Source organism: Crocuta crocuta, unplaced genomic scaffold (assembly GCF_008692635.1).
Source record: "Crocuta crocuta isolate KB4526 unplaced genomic scaffold, BGI_CrCroc_1.0 scaffold93, whole genome shotgun sequence".
NCBI lineage: Eukaryota > Metazoa > Chordata > Mammalia > Carnivora > Hyaenidae > Crocuta > Crocuta crocuta.
The window spans coordinates 6,283,833-6,304,341 of NW_027529641.1; the positions used below are offsets into that span (position 1 = coordinate 6,283,833).

At 42.0% G+C, this 20,509-nt stretch overlaps 1 protein-coding gene across 1 annotated transcript in view; it reads right to left on the minus strand.

The window, feature by feature from the left end:
- The window catches only part of CERS3 (ceramide synthase 3), a 107,987-nt gene extending 89,693 nt beyond the window's left edge, over positions 1–18,294 (minus strand). The window contains exons 1-2 of the mRNA XM_077762349.1: positions 18,178–18,294; positions 10,118–10,222 (exon numbers count right to left, since the gene is read on the minus strand). The gene's annotated coding sequence lies outside the window, so the exon portion shown is untranslated. The remainder of the gene's footprint in view (positions 1–10,117; positions 10,223–18,177) is intronic.
- Positions 18,295–20,509: the final 2,215 nt, after the last annotated feature.

The following is a 20,509-nucleotide window of genomic DNA, read 5'->3' on the forward strand; positions in this document are numbered from 1 at the left end:
AGCATTCTGCCTACTGGGGGGGTATCCTCAGGATTTGCTCTGCCTTCAGGACGTCTTTATGGAGCTGATGCCAATTATCAATTTATTGCCTCTCAGTTGCAAATCCACCATTTTTGCTTATTCTGTGAAGTGGTCTGCTTCCTTTCCTATTTTCCCTTTGCCAGCTGGCCCTGGAGCTCTATCAGTAGAGGATAGTGGAGGGATGTTGCATGATGAAAGGGTTTTACTTCCTGACTCTAGTGCACTCCCAGCGAAAGGCTCCAGAAGCCCCCAACAGCCAGCAAATTCTACTGGCACCTCCCTGGAGAGTTTTGTACCCAAGCATTGGTAGTGAGACACTTTCCAGTGACTAGCTCTCTCCAGCATTCCAGAGGGCAAGTTCCTGGCAAGTTCCAGGAGGCTGCTTTCCAGTCTATTCTGCTGGTACCATGGATAACTCCTCTGTGCCCTCCCCAACAGGTCTGCCCCTTGGGGGGTACAGGGCTGCATTTCCTTGCATGCTCTAGCTCAGTCCCAGGGGTCATGAGGGTTTCCTACAGCAGTGATCCCTGCATTCTATCGAGTTCTTCCTACTGTGGCCAATCCTTCATTTTCTCCAATCTCGACTGGGCCCAGACTGCCTTGATGGAAAAGTCCAACTTTATGTGTTTAATCCAATATGAATTAACAGGCGGTAAAGTTATTCTAAACAAAGAAATCAGAAAGTCAAAAAAGCTTCTGAAGTTCTAAGTAGAAGGGAGAGCCTTCTCATTTTTCCCTTCTAACACCATGTGTAGAGTTTGTTAGAGATGAAATGATACCTGGAAATTACAGAAAGATGTGTCCCTGCTCTGCTCCTTTCTCCATTCTAAAGCTTGGGTTAACGTCCCCATGAGCAGTCATCACTTTCCACTAGGGAAATAATTTCTCCCTGTTAGTAAACATAATTGAGATATTTTCCCAGCAAAACTCATAAACTCCTAAAATGCCAACTAGGCACTTGGCATCTGTATGGGGTCAAGCTCTCTTTGAAGCCAGGGCTATTCCCTGGTGCTATTCTCTTCAGGCCATGTTTCTCTTGGCTCTGTAATAAAATTTCACAATACGCCTTGATCTAGGTTCCTAACTTAAATAGCCCCTTCCTAACTTAAATATTGAGCCAACAAAGCTTAGTTCCTAGAAAATCACAAGTTACTATTTGCTGTTGTGTGTAGAAAACCCCCACTTGGGGTTGGCTCTGCCAGGAGCTTAGGGTCCTAGCGGCCTTTGTTTGAAGGCAGCTCCTCACGGCCCGCCCCACCTCTGCGCAGTCTCCTGGAGATGACCCTGGGCCACTGGGCCCCTGTCTGCTTTTCCAAGCTGACTTGTGCCTCCCTTGCTCCTCACTTTGACGTCCTGCAAGTCAGGTCTGTTTTCGGACTCTTGAGAAAAAAAGACAAAGTTCTTTCCTGCCTCCCAGAATGTGCATTGACTGTTCCTTCTGCCAGGACTTCTTTCACCCATCTTCACCCAACTCTCTCCTCTTAATCCCTCAAGCCTCAACTTAAGCCTCCCTAAGATTTCCAGCAAGGATTTCCATGACCCCTGTCCCCTCCCAATGCTCCAAATCTAAACTAAATATTGCAATCGCCCCCTCTTCTTTTCCTTCACAACCTGTATTAAATTTGTAATTACATGTTTGTACGTTGATTGGATTCTGGCCCCCTCTTCAGACTTCAAGATGCACGAGGGTAGGCAGGACACCTGTTTTGCTCACAACAGCATCCCCTAAGTCGGCATATGGTAAGTATACAAACAGTAAGTGCTCAATAGATATTAGGGGAGTCAGTATACAGCACAGGGGTCAAGCACGTGGATTTTGGAGTCAGACTGCCTGGGTTTAAGACCTGGTTCTGACACTTGTCTAACTATGTGCCTTCAGACAGCTAACTTAATGTCAGTTTCTCCGTCTACAAAACAGAGGTGGTAACTGTACTCCCTGAGTGAGGAGATGTTTGTAAATCACATTATCACATGCTTGTTAAAGAATAAATTGGACTCAAGCTGTTCAATATCAATTGCCCTTCTAAAGAGAGGAGCTAAAATGAACTTTCAGATCCTCAAATTCTTTAACTGACACCTCTTAAATTATTTAAAAATAATATACAGTTCTGTGATACAGTTAAAACTATTACATTAAAAAAACAATGAATGATACCACCCTTTAGACTAATAAGTTTTAGGAGTCACTAAAAAAGTCCAAGCCTGGACAAAAAATATGTTTAGGCTATAGTTAATAAATACTGCTTCAGTGTTCATAATAATGATTTTTTAAAATCTGGAGGTTTAAGTACATTTCGAAATGTTAGCTCTATGCAATAACATTCAGCTAAGACTAAAAATTGTGATATTTACCAACATGAGAAGTGTTTAGACTTGTAAAAAAAAACCCAAATTCAAAATTTTATCTATACTATAATTGTATGATAGTATACCATCTCATTATTATACTATATATATATATACATCTCAGTGTGTGTGTGTGTGTGTGTGTGTGTGTGTGTGTGTGTGTAAAGGCAAACTAGAAGGAAACATGAAAAAATGGTGAAATTCTTGGTGTTGAAAATGGTAAATTATTGTTACTGTTGACAATTTGTTAACGCTGATCCAATATTAGGACAATTTGTAACCAATTTCTGATTAATGACTCAAACCAACAAAGGTAAATTTTGTCCTAAAAATCATACTATGATCCAGTCCAGCCCTATACATATGAAGAAACTGAGTCCCAGGGAAATACAGTTGCACTGTCCAAGTAAACCCAGGAAAGTCAGTTTTTCCCAATACACACACAGTTTCCCATTACTAAAAGGTGTTATTAAGGCGATTTATTTCACATTAACATTTTAAGACAATCATTTTTTTCATGTAAATGTTTCACATACAAATGCTAATAGCTGATTTGAAGTAAGGTAACTTTATTACCTACATAAAACTTCTCACAGCCTTCTTATACATGCAAAAGCTAACTATGAGAATATCTTTTGGACTCTAACAATTTCAGAGAAAATAAAGAGTGCTTCCAGAGTCAGTGGAAAGATCTATCTGTATAAACTGACTTGAGATGCCAAAGGTAATAAAGATAAGACAGAAAATACAGTTTAAGGAGGCAGTATTCACCAAAATGTGATTCTTCCAGATGCCTCTTCACCTTTATCACATTTCTGCTTTATCTCTGTTCCGGTCATTAATTGACAGAGATTGCCAAAGTCCAGCTCAAGGCCAAGAAAGAGGCCCTGATCAAAGATGTTTACTGAGACCAGTAACATGGCTAGGAACTTGCAGAAAAGCAGGTATGACTGAAATCAGAAGGATGTGAAGCCAAGTTACAGAATAGATAAGTCTTAGAAGAATGTAAATCCTAGGGTTCAAAGAAAATGGGCCCAGAGATGATTGGGATGGAATCTATGAGAAAGTTACATAGTATGGATTGTTCATAATTCTGTCTTCAAAGGTAGAATTCCTCCCTCCCCCCATTTTTTTAAGTTAACTTTAGAAGTCTAAAATGTAAATTAATAGGTAATTTACATTTGGGTAAATGGGTAAGTAGGCAATGCTGTTGCAATGTAAAGAAATTTTAACCCAATTAGCATCACATCACTATTTCCTTTCCAATTGCTATGAAATATTTTGCTCCTCTCCACCAAGTCCTTCCTTGCAAGCTCTCTTCCCAGGCCTGGTGAGTCACCCGTCTTGTTACACAAATTACCCTGTTATTAGTCATAGGCACAAGTGAGTGATGTAGGCAAGAGAAAGATGGCTGGGAAGTTCACTGATGGTGACTCACAGAAGAGCCTGACAGGAGGCCCTGATTCTGTCCAGTTCTCCCATTTGAGAAACCAGAGGATTGGGCTCGTGTCTGCAAAGCCCTCCTGGGTGGTGCAGAAGGGTGCTGCAAGAGCTTCCCTGCTATGTAGTCAGAGGAGTCCGTAAGACTGCCCTATAAACTGCAGGCCCGAACTGATAAATATAATCAAAAATGAAAAACAAACAAACAAATGAAAGAAGGCAGTGTTTCACACATCAGCTCAAGTAGCTCGTTGGCTTTCAAACAGTCGAAAAATTTGAGAAAGAACTATGGCTTCAGCATCGGAAAGCCCGGGTTCAAGCACCAGCCCTGCCTCCTAAAACTAAGTGAACTTGAACAACTCAGTCTCTCTGAATCTTTGTTTGCGCATCTGCTCAATGGTGCCAGTTCTGCCTTCCACAAAGACCTAGTGTAGATGAAGAGTGTTTCGGGATGTAGAAATGCCTGAACGCAGCAAAATGTTAGATCTGTGTTACGGAGTCTTATTATCTTATTATCTTAACTCTTACTAGGTCTGGCCAAGATTCCAATGTCAGGCTGGTTTAAACAGTAGGATTAAATGCTAAGTTTAAAAAGAGTAATGGGAGAGTAACGGGACACCCCTGCCCCTTGACAACTATGTCCTTCCTATAACCTCCACATCGCTCACTGCTGGGAAAAGATAACTGGGTCCATTTCTCACTTTCAGTGAGGGAAGGCTGCATAATGGACATGAACTTCGCCAAACAGAAAACCTGGGGACAGTCCTGGAGAGGCGGTACTACACAGTGACATTTAGTTCAGACATTTCCGATTATCAGACTCTCATAGGGTGGTACCCAGACCACTCCCCCAACAACATACTGTGGTAGAATTTCTGGGATGGGACATGTGGGAACCTGAGGCCTATTGGAATAGGGGTTTGGGACTCTGAATGCCCATCTTCACCCTTTCCCGATACCTCAGCTAGGAGAGTGCATGACTTCTAAGCCTTGAATTTCTCATCTGCAAAAGAGGCACAATATTTTTTACTTCTCTACGGTCTAGGTCTGGATCAAATAAGGTCATGTGTCTACATCACTTTGTATAACTTGGGGCTTCCAGGAAGTGCCCAATAAGCTGTAGGTGTCAGGAATGTCACTATTTACATTTCCTCATCAATGGTGCCACAGACCCAGGTGGCCCAATAGTCAGCCATCATTCACTGATTTCCTGCAATACCCTCGTCAGTGTTAATGCTGCCTGGACCAAGCGTTGGCAAGGAAGCAGCTTTCCTGAGGGATGAGTGTCACTTGATGTGGTAATTCATTTCCTCAGTGACAGAGGGACTTCTTACCTCACTGGAACCTGTCTTGGGCAGGGTCACCAAAGGAATCATTTTACGAAAGAGAGTAAAACGTAAAGGAGGGTGTGGGGTCTCATCTTGATCAACAAAGAATCTGAAACATTCCTCTCACAGATGAGGAGGATGCCTAGTTACTTTTAGGGAAGGACATGGGGTTACTAAGGCACACTGATGAAGCAAGCCCAAATTTTAATGATTTTAAAATATATGCTTACGTAATAAAAGGCAGGGTTTCCTGTCACACAGCCTGCCACCCCCGCAGAATGAAGCACTCTTTGGAAAAGAACAAGATGACAAAGGTTCTAGAAATCTTCAGAGGAGGGTGAGGTGTGGTGGGCACAGAAGCTTACAGTATAGGGCCGGGAGGTAGTGAAGGAGTGCAGGAACAAAATCTCAACTGCATGTTCTCAACTGCCTTCTTCTTTGACTCCAAAATCACACACACAAAAAAATGTTAGAACAATAAAGGGCACCAGGCTGGCTCGGTTGGTTAAGCATCCAACTCTTGATTTCGGCTTGGGTCATGATCTCACAGTTTGTGAGTTCGAGTCCTCAGTTGGGCTCTGCACTATATCAGCATGGAGCCTACTTGGGATCCTCTCTTTTTTTCTCTCTCTCTCTCTCTCTGAGGCCCTCCCCCCATGTTCTCTCTTTCTCTCAAAATAAATAAATAAATGTAAAAAAATAGCACAATAAAAGGCAAGATTTCCCTATGGCAAGAACTGCTGGCTGGCATGGGGCTGGGAGATTGGCACCTTCTGGAATAGTTATTGTTCTCTCCCTTGAGTAAATAGGATCATCTCCCTTCCTTGTCCAGGAAGCTGCTTCCTCCATCAATGGCCACCAGCCGTTGCTGTTTATTGACCTGAAGCAAGTAATACATAAGATCTCAAAACTGAATAGAACTAGTCATTCCTGTCCAGCCTCTTACCTACTGCGAGAAGCCCCCTTGAAGAAAAGGCATGTAAAACACTCCATTTTAAGCAGAGAGGGGGAGAGACAGAGACAGGGAGACAACAGAGATCAAGAGAGACAGAGACAGAGACTTAGGCAGGACATGTGCCAAGTCTAGAACATGGGGAAAAATATTCCATTTATTCATTGTACAGCTTTTGATTAATGATTAAATCTGTGGCTTCAATTAGGTCAATTTTGCCTGCAAAAGTGTCTGGAAGGAAAAACATCCTGCATATATTGTATGAAAATGTAACATATTATTTAAAAATAAAAATTTCCATAGGTTTCCAGACTTCTAAATTTTTAAAATTTTCTTTTTATTTTTTAGAGACAGACTGAGAGCGTGAGCAGGGGAGAGGGGCAGAGGGAAAGAGAGAGAATCCCAAGCAAGCTCCATGCCCAGCACAAAGCCCAATACGGGGCTCGATCCCATGACCCCGAGGTCATGACCAAGCTGAAATCAATAGTCGGACGCTGAACCGACTGAGCCACCCAGGCACCCCAGACTTTTCCAACATACATTCTTTCTGAAAGGATATCCCTCAACTTTCTCTCCAAAACACTTTTATATAATTTTCATGTCAATCTCTGATTTCTATTAAAGCAAATCTATGCTACAAACAAAAGAAAACACTGTACTGACATACATAGAACTCCCTACCTCAAGGCCACATCGTGCACCCAGTCAATTCCCTTTTCCCTGGAGGACATAGGTCGAACATGTGCCAATGTGATTTGTGGCTACTCCTCTATTGATCCTGATTTGGGGTTTATGGGTTCCTAAGCCTTCCTTTTTAAATTTTTTTTTAAATATTTTTATTTATTTCTAGGAGAGAGAGAGAGAGACAGCATGAGCAGGGGAGGGTCAGAGAGAGAGGGAGACGCAGACTCTGAAACAGGCTCCAGGCTCTGAGCTGGCAGTCACCACAGAGCCCGACGCGGGGCTCGAACCCACGAACCGCGAGATCATGACCCAAGCGAAAGTCAGTCACTTAACCGACTAAGCCACCCAGGCGCCCCATAAGCCTTCCTTTTTAAAGATCGTTTCCTTTAGGCTAAGCTTTTTTTCTGCCAAGAAATATAGTTTGCCAAATTGCCACTGGGGGTGACTAATCTGAATTTTGTGAAGTAGGGCAACATGTGAACCTAGGGGAAGAGACAGGGTGGAATTGGGATAGACATGACCCACAGGGCAGGTTGCCAGCTCCATATGCTGGACAGAGGGGTTCAGAGTTCTCTGGGTCATTCATGGTAGTGAAATTTAAATACGATGTCCTTAAGGTCAATGTGAAAGACAGCAGTGCTCTGAAGGAGGGTGAATGAGAGGATCGCATGATATTCAACAGCAAATATCCCAAGTGCAAGTAGTATATGAAATATAAGTAAAAAGAGACACTACACTAGGGGTGCCTAGGTGGCTTAGTTGGTTAAACGTTCAACTCTGGCTCAGGTCATGATCTTGTGGTTCACGAGTTCCAGCCCCAAACTGGGCTGTCTGCTGTCAGCACAGAACCTGCTTCACATCCTCTGTCCCTCCCACCCCCTCTCTGCCCCTTCCCTGCTTGTCCTCTCTCTCTCTTTCTCTCTCTCTCTCTCTCCCTCTCTCTTTCAAAAATATATAAACATTAAAAAAAGAGAGAGAGAGACACTAAACTTGTGTGGAGTCTCTTAAAATATACCAAGAGATCCCTATTGGAGCCTCAGTGAAATCCTTCTGTTCAAGTGCAGGAGAGCCCTGGATGCTTCTCAGCATCCAGTAAGGCTGTTTCTCAGGAAATTTTTCTTCCTGCTGGTTTATGAGGAATGTTACTCAGCCGCCACCTTATGAAGCAATTTCAACCTTTGCCATGCTGTTAGGTGGATGTTTACAGGGTGTGGTGATAGGAGTCACATTTACATAGTCCATGGTAATTCTGAAATCGCTCAGTCTTTGTCACACTGTCATGCATCAATCAGTGACATCATTAAGCACCAACTGTGTACCAAGGGCCGTAAGCTTCATGCCCAGGAGCAGCCCCTCCCTTACACCCTAGCCTTATTTTAAAGGCCCCATTCTGGCATTCCTCTGGCCATACCTCTCTTCCACTGGGTGAGGAGTCCAGAAACTGAAGGCTACATGCCCACCTGCACACCATAGCCCCTTTCTAGACTTGCTAGGGCTGCCTAGGACCCTAGAATTCCATGTCTAAACACTTCTAAGTCCACTTCCAAGGCCTTCATGGACCCTTCTCCAGGCGTATCCTTCAAAAAAGTGACAGCACACTATACCCCTAGGCCTAGGGATGGCCAGAAGGAGACTTGGGGAGGAGACAAGGAGCTCACACTTGGATGCATAATACTGGGGCATCTACACTTATGTGTCCTGGGCTTCTAGCCCAGCAGGACCTGGGGATGGGAAGGCGTATAGGACCAGGCTGAGGGCCACCTAATTCCACACGCACTCTTGCCGTGGGCCCCTCCAATGTTAGGGGTGGGCCTGTCCACAGGGCTTCAGGATAGGTCTGCAACTCTAGAAAGTCCCAGGAATTCTGGAAACCAAAGATCTACCCAGACTGTGTGGTCACCAGAGGAGACAGAAATCCTCATGTAATTTCTGTCAGCTGAACCACTCCTCCCCAGAGAAAACAGAAAGTAGTTTATTCACCCCAGCTTCCCCATGCATCCCTGGCTTCCCCACCAGCAAGTTACCGCTTCACTATTGACTGTCCCCACACTAGAAGGGAGGCAGGGGAAACACATTCGTGATCAATGGGGTCTGTGTTTAGTAAAACTTTTGGTAAGAAGGTGTAGAAAAGTATAGGCTAAAAGGCAGGGGTGGGGGTGTGTCTCAGTCATGAATCCCTTCTGCATTCTCTACCGACCTACTGGGAATTGGTTAGGTGGGATGTGGGGTGAAGGTCCCTGCAGCTGAGGTCTGTGGGCTCAGGCGACAGGGTGAGAGATGTGATTTAGATGCCCAGTGGCTCTGATATCTGCTTTTGCACCTGTAAACTGGGAATAGCACCATTATCTTTTCACGGACCGTTACAGAAGTTCAATGAGGGGCACCTGGCAGGCTCAGTTGGCTGAGGGTCCAACTTCAGCTCAGGTCATGATCTTGCCACTTGAGATCGAGCCTTGCATCCAGCTCCATGCTGTCAGCTCGGAGCCTGCTTGGGATCCTCTGTTCCCTTCTCTCTCTCTGCCCCTCCTCTCTTTCTCTCTCTCAAAAATGAATAAACATTAAAAAAAAAAGGTCAGTGAGATAATCACAATTATAACGACCATAACACACATCACAATTTGCAAAAGTTCCTTGAACCTCAGCATTCCACTTGTTGTATCCACAGAAAACAACAGTTACTAATGCCCTCAATTTACAGATGCAAAGTGAAGGTTACGGGGATAAAGTGACTTGCTCAGTGTGACCCAGAGTCAGAGTTAAACTCAGAGGGTGAAAAGACTATTTCTCTTGGCTTTGCCTTTCTTCCAGTCAATATCTGGGAACCTGCCCTGTGAATAACTCTTCCCCATACGAATCATCAGTTCTGATTGTCACTTGAGATGACTTTGAAGAAATGTGCTTTTGAAAGTCCTTCTCTCACAGGGGAGAGACTGGAAGCTGGAAAGTGCAGGAAAGACAGAGTTAACCCTTCCTTCCGATTAGAAGGGGGGCTTGGGGAAATGGGAAGGAGAGGGTGGGGGCCAGAGCAGAGCACAGACGGCACATCCTTCTAAGCTTGTGGAGCCCTTCACTGCCTGGTACTGTCAAAGGAAACTTTCCACCTCTCTCCTCTCAAAGAGAATAGAATATGGATCTACAGTATTTCATAGAGAAGAACATGGCACTTGCCTTGCCCAGACATCTCTCCTCCCCAGAACACATAAAGCAATATCATATAATAATAAAGCTTTGGGTCACAGATGTAGTTTTTCAAGATCACAGCTAAGAAAACGCAGCAGAGATAAAATAAAACAAGACGGAAAATAAATTAAACATCAAATGTAAAAATAAAATGAACAGTAAGTACCTTGAGTATATATGAGAGCTTTCTGCGAAGGAATTCACGTCCTATATGTGTATGCGTGTGTTTGTATATATATATAAAAGCTTCACCTTCACTTTCACAGCATCCCTGCAGAAGCAGAAAAGGGAAATATAATTAACAGTCTATACAATTATACCCATAAGTTTGCTTCTAGCTCTAACACTTTAAGTCAGAATTACAAACCAGTGGCAGATATTGGTATAGGCCGAATTGGACCTCCCAATCAGTTTTGTTTGACCTCCATAGTGCTTTAAAACAATTTGAGCCAACGTTTCAAATTTAGGAATTTTCACATAAAACTCCAGATCTCCAGCTTCATTTGAAAAGACCAGAAGATCTGGAAATAATCACAGGAGCTGCAGGCCTTAAGGGAGGCACAAGCTTAATCACGAGTCCCACTGCTGATTTCAGTTACCTGCCTGGCTTTCTAAGGCATTTAACTTTGTGATTCCTTACGTCTCTAAGATTTATCAATGTGAATTATGTCTTCAATGTCAGTGCAGGCTAAGTAAAGATAATATGGCCTAGCACAGCCTTGTTTAATGATTATAGTTGTATCAGCGCATGGTTTTTGAAAGAGCCAGTTTTGACCCATTAGCATACTGGCTCTCAACTATGGCTCTCTATGGGAATTATCTGGAACATATTTTTAAGCCATGCACTCCCCTTAGTCAGAGCACATAAATCAGGATCTCTGAAGGTGCCATCATGTCATCCGGATTATTGTTATTGTTGCTTAACAAACAGATTTATTAAACCACAGTGTACTGGTGGTAAAGTAACAAATCACAAAAGTAAACACACCTGTGTTAGAACCAGCAGCCAGACCAAGAAACAGGATGTTACCAGCATCCCAGACCCCTCATTTGTGTCCCTTCCCAGTCACGACCCCACTTTCCCCAACTATCCTAGCCTAACTTCTAATAGCATGGATTAATGTTGCCTATTCTTGAACTTACATGAACAGAATCCCACTGAATGCATTCTTTTGCATCTAGAATCTCCCTCAACATTTATGACCGAGATACATCCAGGCTGATGCATGTAACAGTGATTGACTCATTTTCACTGGTGTTTAGTATTCCATGATATGACTATATCACAATCTATTTTTTTTTAATAGTTTATTGTCAAATTAGTTTCCACATAACACTCAGTGCTCATCCCCNTCTATTTTTTTTTATTCTCTTGTTGAAGGAAATGTGGGTTGTTTCAGGGGCTGTAATGAATAATGCTACTATTTGTGAACATTCTCAAACATACCTTTGGTAAACATATATGCATTTCTGTAGGGCATATCATTACATAGTTTTCTAAAGCTGTTGTGCCAATTTATACTCCCACATGTGTGTATGAGAGTTCTAGCTGCCCCACATTCTCACCAACACCTCTGTTGTCTGTCTTTTAAATTTGAGCCTCTCTGGTGGGTGTGTAGTGGTACTTTACTGTGGTTTTAATTTGCATTCCCCTAATGGTTAATAAGGTGAAGTACCCTTTTCTGTACTTTTAAGCATGTTTCGTGTTTCTTGGCCATTTGGATACGCTCTTTTGTAAAGTATCTGTTCAAATCTCTTGCTCAGGGACCCCTGGTTGGCTCAGTTGGTTAAACATCTGACTCCTGATTTTGGCTCAGGTCATGATCTCATGGTTCGTGAGTCTGAGCCCCACGTTGGGCTCTGTGCTGACTGCACAGAGCCTGTTTGGGATTCTACCTTTGTCTCTCTCTCTATCCCTCTCCTGCCCTCTCTCTCACTCTCTCTGTCTCTCTCAAAAATAAACATTAAGGGGCGCCTGGGTGGCTTAGTCGGTTAAGCGTCCGACTTTTGCTTAGGTCATGATCTCGCGGTTCGTGGGTTCGTGCCCCGCGTCGGGGTCTGTGCTAACTGCCAGCTCAGAGCCTGGAGCCTGTTTCAGAGTCTGTGTCTCCCTCTCTCTCTGACCCTCCCCTGCTCACGCTGTCTCTCTCTCTCTCTCAGAAATAAATAAAAAATATTAAAAAAAAACATTAAAACTATCTCTTGCCCTATTTTCTATTGTTTTAGTTTACCTTTTTTAATGGACTTGTTTATTGATTCTGAACTTGACTCTGTATTGTTTATATGTATGGCAAACGTCTCCTTCCCCTGTGCAGCTTGTCTTCTACTCTTTTAATGGTAAGCTTTGATAGAAAGAAGTTATTAGTTTTAGGAGAGTCCAATTTATAGATCTTTTTTTGTTGTGCTAGTACTTTTTGTGTCTTGTTTAAAAAAATTACTGCCTATCCCGAGGTCATTAATATATTCTATTTTGTCATCGAGAATGATGCTGTCCAATAGAAAAATAGTGGGAGCCAAATATATAATTTAAAGTTTTCTCCTAGTCACATTTAAGAAAGTAAGAAAAAAAGTGAAATTAATTGTAATATTGTATTTTATTTAACACAATATATCCCAAATACTATCATTTCAACATATAAACAATATAAAAATTGTTAATAAGACATCATAAATTTTTTATCTACAGTAAATTTTTGAAATCTGATGTGCATTTTGCACTTAGAACCTATCTCTATTGGATGAGCCATGTTTCAGGGACTCAACAGCAATAAGTGGCTAGCAGCTATCATACCAGAATAATGCAGATCTAGAAATTATAGTTTTACCTGCCACATCTAAATTAACACTCAGATGTGTATAAATTTTGAGGCTAAAATCAGGATTCTAGGTTTTTTCCCCTATCTGTATATTCAAACAACTATCTCTTCTGCATAGTATCAACATTATCATAAATCAAGGGTCCAAAGAATGGAGGCTTACTTCTAGAATCTCTAGTTGATTTCATCAGTCCACTGTGCCTTTGGCTTTAGTTTTTTTCATTTTTTTAAGTTCCCTAGTTGATTCTTATATTCCACAGTTTTGCGAATCACTATAAGTAGGTCACAAAATTTATTAGCAGCTATGACCAGAAATTTCATAGAGTGGAATGGAATGGAATAGAAGAGAAAACATCAATATGTACCAAGTATTGTTTTGTGAAATTTTTATTTCAGTTAGTGTGTGTGTGTGTGTGTGTTTAAATTGAGATCTAAAAGCATTTCTTACCATCAGTGATGGTCCAAAAAAAAAAAAAAAGGTTTGAAATCCAATACAATAGTGTAATCTGTGAAGCAATAACTTGGGAAAATCCAGCTTGCATGTTATCTTGTAGTCATCATGTAGAAATGCTCTGAAGTTTTACTCTTATACCATTGGTTATAGACCAGAATTCTATACAAAGCAGATTTCCATTAGAAACAAATCAGAGAAAGGGAGGAGCTCATTATAAAACCCTGCAACTTTGACCCAAAGTGGAATAAGATAATGAGTCCGTGATGTGAACATTACAAATGAAAATTGCTAATCTGCACAATTTGAGATTTGTTCAGCATTAGCATATTTTATGGTTTTCAAGTTTTAATTGGATGTCAAACAAGAAAACAAAATTTGAGGGGAAAAAATTGAAGCCAATTTAGCTATTAAATGATGTTAAGAAACCTTTGTTATTGAAGAAAATGCTCATAGAATTTTTGCTTGAATCTTGAAAGGATTATTTTATTGTTCAGCTTGTGTCAGGATCAATCTAATCAAGAACTATTTATTGACCATCCACTAAAATATGTCTGGCAAAGGAATCAAAATAAGAGAAAAAGACTTTGTTCTTGCATACAAGTACTCTGTAGAGAACAAACAGATTGTGGCATATGATTTTCCCTAAATACTTCATTTTAGAATATGGATATAGTAAATAAAAATCTTTTCAAGCCCCTTAATGTAATATTTTATCTCTTCATATAACCTAAATACATGCCTTAGCTGTGAATTTCACAAGTTTCCCATTAAAAGAGAAAGGAAGGATATATTTGGTGGTCATTTCACAAGAGATACAAATGTTGAATTATTATGCCATATGCCTGAAACTACTACCGTGTTCTATATCAATTAGACCTCAAGAAAATTAAGAAGCTGGAGACCTGTTTTCATTTCTCACTTCTCCAGCCATAGTGACCACATGTCACATGTTTCAGAAGGCCCAGCTACAGAGATGGGAGAACCATCTATGACAGGAGGGGAAGTAATCCATGGTTGCACAAACACACAATATGTATGTATCTTTTGGTTTTATTTTTATATTATGCACCTGCACGTGAACGTATGTGTGCAAGAGAGAAACTGTGGTGTGTGTGTGTGTGTGTGTATGTGTGTGTGTGCGCACGCACGTGTGTGCCAATCTTAAACAGAGAGATTTGGAGATTTTCATTAAATATCTCCATTTCTTGCTATTTCCTAAAGATAAATAAAAAGGATGTTTTCCACTGAATTGAAACCTCCATAAACCAAATACCAGCTATATGTTAGGCCTCTGGTCTGTTCAGTTTACTCTCCTTAAGAATGCAGTATGAACCCTCTTCACAAAATTTACAGTGACCAGGATGGCAAAAAGAAAATAAAAAAAAGAGAAAAAAATGAAAATAAATGGTTATTAAAATGAATCAAACCCCTTTGACTTTACATTTATTTACAATTGAGAGGAATATAGACACTCACAGCTTAAGAACTTTTAAATTCTCATACTTAGGAAAGGTGAAGTTTGTGTCAAGGTCACCTAAGTTAAATCCCCTTCTCTTTAGAGCCACCATCTATTTGTTAGTGGGCTTTCTCAGACTTTAAGGTATAATAATAATGAAATTTGAAAATAACTGTCTTTAAAACACAGTGATTACTAATGTCTACTTATAAGCAAACATCTGTCTTCCATCAACAGAAAATCCTGTGAAGAATTTTGGCTGTCACAGTATTGTACAAGGTCAAAAATTCTTAATATCTCCATTTACTGGCCATTTTAGGGCTTTTTACCTAAGTCCTAATTTATTTTAATTAGGTTTTTAGCTTGGTTTCTGTTTTCATCATTAAAAAAAACCCACTGTAAGATGCCATCTTAAGGCAATGTATATAATATGACCCATAAAATGAAGAGATGGATGGCTGCATAGGACTTAGGAAAATAAAAATAAGTCTTACTACTTTAGAATGTCTTCTTTCATAGTGACAATGGTCTGGACTGTCTAGGTCTGTCACAAAACATTTCTTCAATCATTCTGCGTCTACCAAATAAACAAAACAACAAACTTGGGCTGTGTAGGACCAATCAAGTTAGTGTATTTGTTGTGCAGGTGTTTCTAAGAGAAGGGAGACCTGCATTTGACTCCAAAGGGAGCTCCCCCGTGTTCTTCTATCTCTCTGTAGGGAGAGATTGCCAAAACATTACTCTTGATGCCAGCTAGCCCATTTGGTGAACGTGACTATAGGCATTTAGCCAGTAAATAAGTCAAACACTCTTGTTCAAATTCATCTTTATAAAGGTATATTATCTCCAGTTCAGTCTTCGGACTACATCCCTAAATTCACATTGGGGAGGCCTTAGAAAGCCCAACGCTATTGTACGGATGGACTGGAGCCCAACGGAAATGAATGGTTCCACACTACACTCTGTGTTTTATGAGACCTTGGAGCCAGACCCTCCTCCCATGCACAGCCTGTGGGCAATGTCTTGGGGGTCTAAGAAAACTTAGATGAATTGTGTGCGTGTGCGTGTGCGTGTGTGTGTGTGTGTGAAGGTGTGCATAAAAATATATTTTTCCTTTAACTCTGCAATGATTAGCACAACAAACCCATACTTGCAAAAGAGGTATCAGATGCTTTTGCTTTTTGCCTGATTTTACTATGCTGCGGGGGACTCTTAGCACAGGATGTTTACTATTATGCCTCATAGGCTGTGTCAAAGCCAGATCAACTCCATCGTGGAAGATCTCCATAACCACCAACCAATTTTCAAAGAAAGTCAGTGACACAATGTAAACACCACCAGTCAGCTCCGTGAGGGCGGAGTCTTGTCTCTGTTGGTCACTGCCAATACCCCTGAGCCCAGAGCAAGATCCAGCATGCTGTAAACATCAGCAAATAACTGCAGAAATGAATACTATTTATTGAAGGCCTATCATTGTCAGTCGCGTAAAAGGCACTTTGCATACCTCATCTTTCTACCTCTTATAACAAATAACCTTGTGGAATGGACATTATAATAATTATCATATAAATAAGGAAACTGAGGTTTGAAGGATTTCACAGGCTTGCCTAGGTCACATCCATAGTAACCATAAAGCAGGGATTCAAATCTAGATCTGTCTGCCTTTCTAGCCCATGTTCTTTTTCCCAGCAGAAACAAAGTATAGGTCTTTTGCTATCAGATAACCAGGTTAGCACATTTACATATTATCATGGCTTCAGTAACCCCTCCATGGGCTGACGGAACAGGATAGGAATAGAGAAGGCTCCAACCACATATTTCTGTAAGCAACAGAGTTTGGGCTTTCTCACTTCCCTGCTCTGCTACTATACCTCTCACTAAGCTGAAATGTCCTCATTGGAAAACTGCAGAACATGAGTTCTAGCTCACTGAATTAAATGAGCAATACATTTATGCACAGCAAGGATTCAATAAATGTAGTTTATTACTAACCCAGAAATTTTTTTTAAAGTTTATTCATTTTTGAGAGAGACAGCACGAGCGGGGGAGGAACAGAGAGAGAGGGAGACACAGACTCTGAAGCAGGCTCCAGGCTCTGAGCTGTCAGCACAGAGCACGATGCGGGGTTTGAACCCACGGACTGAGATCATGACCTGAGTTGAAGTCAGCTGCTCAACTGACTGAGCCACACAGGCACTCTTACTAACCCAGAATTAAGTAGGTTATTACTGACCCAGAATTATCTCCAAAGTACGTCAATTAATTTGATTGCTTTTGGAATAAGCAGAAGTATTTTTAAAGGGAAGATTATGTAACTATTGTCTATTTTCCCCCCTTAAAGAATTTGCCCCTTTGTCCAGCAAAATCTGATGAAATGTTTAAGTGGCAACCCCTTAAGAAAAAAAAGCTTATAGGGGAAAAGGCATGAAAAGGTGCTGTTTAAAGTCAGAACCCTCACTTGTGATTGAGAAGGCACTTGAATATTGCAGATTAACACATAAATTAATATTCACCATCTGGTGAGTCCCAAAGGTTTCTTTCCCATGCTCTGTGTAAGGCTTTTCAGGAAACAAAAATGTTTAAAAGAATATCCTCACTATGGGGTGCCTGGGTGACTCAGTCGGTTAAGCAGCTGACTTCGGCTCAGGTCGTGATCTCACGGTCGTGGGTTCGAGCCCCGTGTCGGGCTCTGTGCTGACAGCTCAGAGCCTGTTTCAGATTCTGTGTCTCCCTCTCTCTCTGACCCTCCCCAGCTCATGATCTGTCTCTCTTTGTCTCAAAAAGAAATAAACGTTAAAGAAAAATTTCACAGAATTCTAAAAGAAAAAAAAGAATATCCTCACTAAACATGTACTTGAGTTAGAAAAAAGGAAAATTTTATTATGTTTCTCTAACCAAGGCTGGCAATTTTGGGAACTGATCAGCTAATGCCCTCTGGGCACACACGGCATGGAGTCTGTCTTGTCCAAGACAGCACTAGCTTAGAGAAGTTTGCTGCTGTGAGGTGAGCAAGTCCTGCCTTGTTCAACTTACAACATGCCAAAATGGTCTGAGATGGCTTTGGCCATGTCACCTGGAGGTCCGTGGTCACCCTTTCCATTTCTCCTTCCGAATACCCCAAGCTGTGCTGACTGAGGGCTCAGCCTCATGTGATTCCACTCCCTGAATGATTCTTCCTATCCTTACAATGAATCTGTTTACACTTGCCAGAGAGCAAGTGATACAGGTCATGAGGAGAAGTCTGGACTCAACATTTGCTCTCCATTACTGAATATTTCTGAAGTAAAACTCATCAAGCAATGGGCTTCAAATCGCCGGGCCAAAAATGAGCATTTTGATCATCTCTCTCTCTCTCCCTCTCTCCCTCTCTCTCTCTGTCTCTCTCTCTCTCTCACACACACACACACACACACACACACACACACACACACACACAGAGTCAAGGCCAACGCAGTTTGAAAGTTCTCAAATGGCCACAGCATCAGCAAAATGGTGCCTACCTTTTCTGAAACCTCGGCCCACAAAAGCTGCCCCTTGCTGGTGAGGAAGAGAGGCAGATTTCCAGCGTTCCAGTCAGCTTCGTTCTCATCAGAGAGCAACACACCCCATCTCTGTGTAAGCTCTGAAATTCTTTCAGGGACCCACCCTCTAAAGTTGCAAGTCAAGATTTCTGACTGAGGGCGATCAGTGACGTGAGACAAAGTTACTGGATGGCACCTTCAGCTTCCTCCTGACGGGAGGATGCTTCCTGTTTCACCACTTGGGAGAGGAGAGGACTAGAACTCAGTCAGACATGGGATGACAAATGCAGGATTGCCTCATTGTTGTTGGTTTTGGTGCTCACTGTCATTGGCCAACTACTGAACGAGATGGTCTTGCTGTTTGCGTGAAAAGGAAGGGGTTTATGTGACCGAGAGAAGGCTGAAACAGTGTTGACAACCCTACACTATTCCCCAAGTGCGTCTGACAGCAGCTATATCACTTTCTAGAAGTCTGGGAGCTTTGGGCTAACTAAATCTCCACCACAACCACCACCAGCATGCCATCCATCCACAGAAAGGCAACTACTTCTCTGCCTGTTTCCTCGCAACTCGGGGGAAAATATCACTTTTTTAGAACCACGTAATAACCAAAAAATAAAAGTCTGGCCACCCTTCCTTTCAGAAAGTCAGAGGTAATTCACTTTGTTTTTATTCGTGTAAATGAATAAAATGAAATAATAAAAGACAAACCTGTTAGTAGCAGGATACAAAGGCTGTCTGTCTGCTTGAGGCGCTCCAATTTCAAAGTCAAGTGTGCCTACATGTACAGTGTTTATTTGAGATGTTAGACCTTTTGGGGCCGTTTTCACTTTCTCTTGCCTGAAGATGAAACAATTCTGGGCGTGGATTATTTAAAGGTGCTATGATGAGTAAGGAAGTTCCACAAGTTGGTACTTGTACCCCCTTCTAGCCAAACCTCACCTCCTGGGCGGTGCAGGGAATGCCGCCTACTCTGAGGGCCTGATTCAAGGCCCTTCCCATCGGCTGACTTCAGCTGCTGAGAGACACCTTTCCTCTCCTGTCAACTAATCAATGACAGCAAGTTAAAAATTAACTAGAGACGGAGAAGGGGAAAGGCCAGTTTTAGACTCCACAGTTTCTCGAGTTTCAGTAATGAAATTCAGTTCAGAGATGGAGGATTGGTAAAGGCCCTTTCACTGGACCCTCATTCAGTGAATTCTTCCTGCCCTGTTTTTCTCTTCCCAGACTTTTCTAAGAAAAAATTTTTGATGTTTATTTCTTTTAGAGAGAGAGAGAGAACACGCACAAATGGGGGAGGGGCAGAGAGAGAGGGAGACACAGAACCTGAAGCAGGCTCCAGGCTCTGAGCTGTCAACACAGAGCCTGAAGTGGGGCTCGAACCACAAACTGTGAGATCATGACCTGAGCTGAAGTCAAACACTCAACCAACTGAGTCACCCAGGCGCCCCTCTTCCCAGACTTTCTTTGGGTTATTACAGGATTCAGGAATTTTAAAGCTCACCTGGCAGGGGGGCTGAGCTCCCAGCAGAGTGGTCACTAAGTGCAGCAGGTTGTGGTTCAGATCCTGGTCACGTCTTGCTAGGTGACTCGGTAGAATTGCCAGTTCTTCCTGACCTCAGACTACTGTCCCTTTCTAGTCCATCATTCTCCAACTGCCACCAAGCTCATGTTCCTAATTTAACTTTCTTTATCCTGCCTCTCTTCCCTTCTGTTAAAGCTCTACCAGCTACCTTCTCCCTAGAAGCTTTCTTAGCATGGGTGACAGCCTGGTTCCTGGTTGCAAGTGCTGTAGCTCACTATCTCCTCCATAATCCAAAGAATCCCATTATCATACGCTGTACTGAATCGCTGTCAAGGTGTAGTCCCTTCTTCCTTCAGGAACAAAGGTAAAATCTAGCCCATTGCACAATCTATGCAACGGGGTGCCTCCAGAGGGACTGAAGTGGGGGGTTCTGATGTTTGTGAGTTGTGACTTGGGAGGAGCCGTGTACGTATACATAAGCCTAGTGTGTCTTTGCATGACTCCTCTGAGGAAGACAAATAAATACAAGTATGGTTCTTTCAAAGACTCCTGAGGTAATGCCTTTCCTTTTCCCTTCCTCCCTTGGGCCTCATGATAAATGCATCAGTTCGCTGCTAACAGAAGAGAGAGAACCCCAAGAAGCATGATGGAGCAAGAGGCGTGTGTGGGAGTCACTTCCCCGGGTAACACTTAACTGTCTCATTTTATGAGAAAAGTTTAGAAGCCAGTTAAAACATTAAATCTGTTGTACATTTCAAAATCCTCATAAACAGATGTTGTTTATTA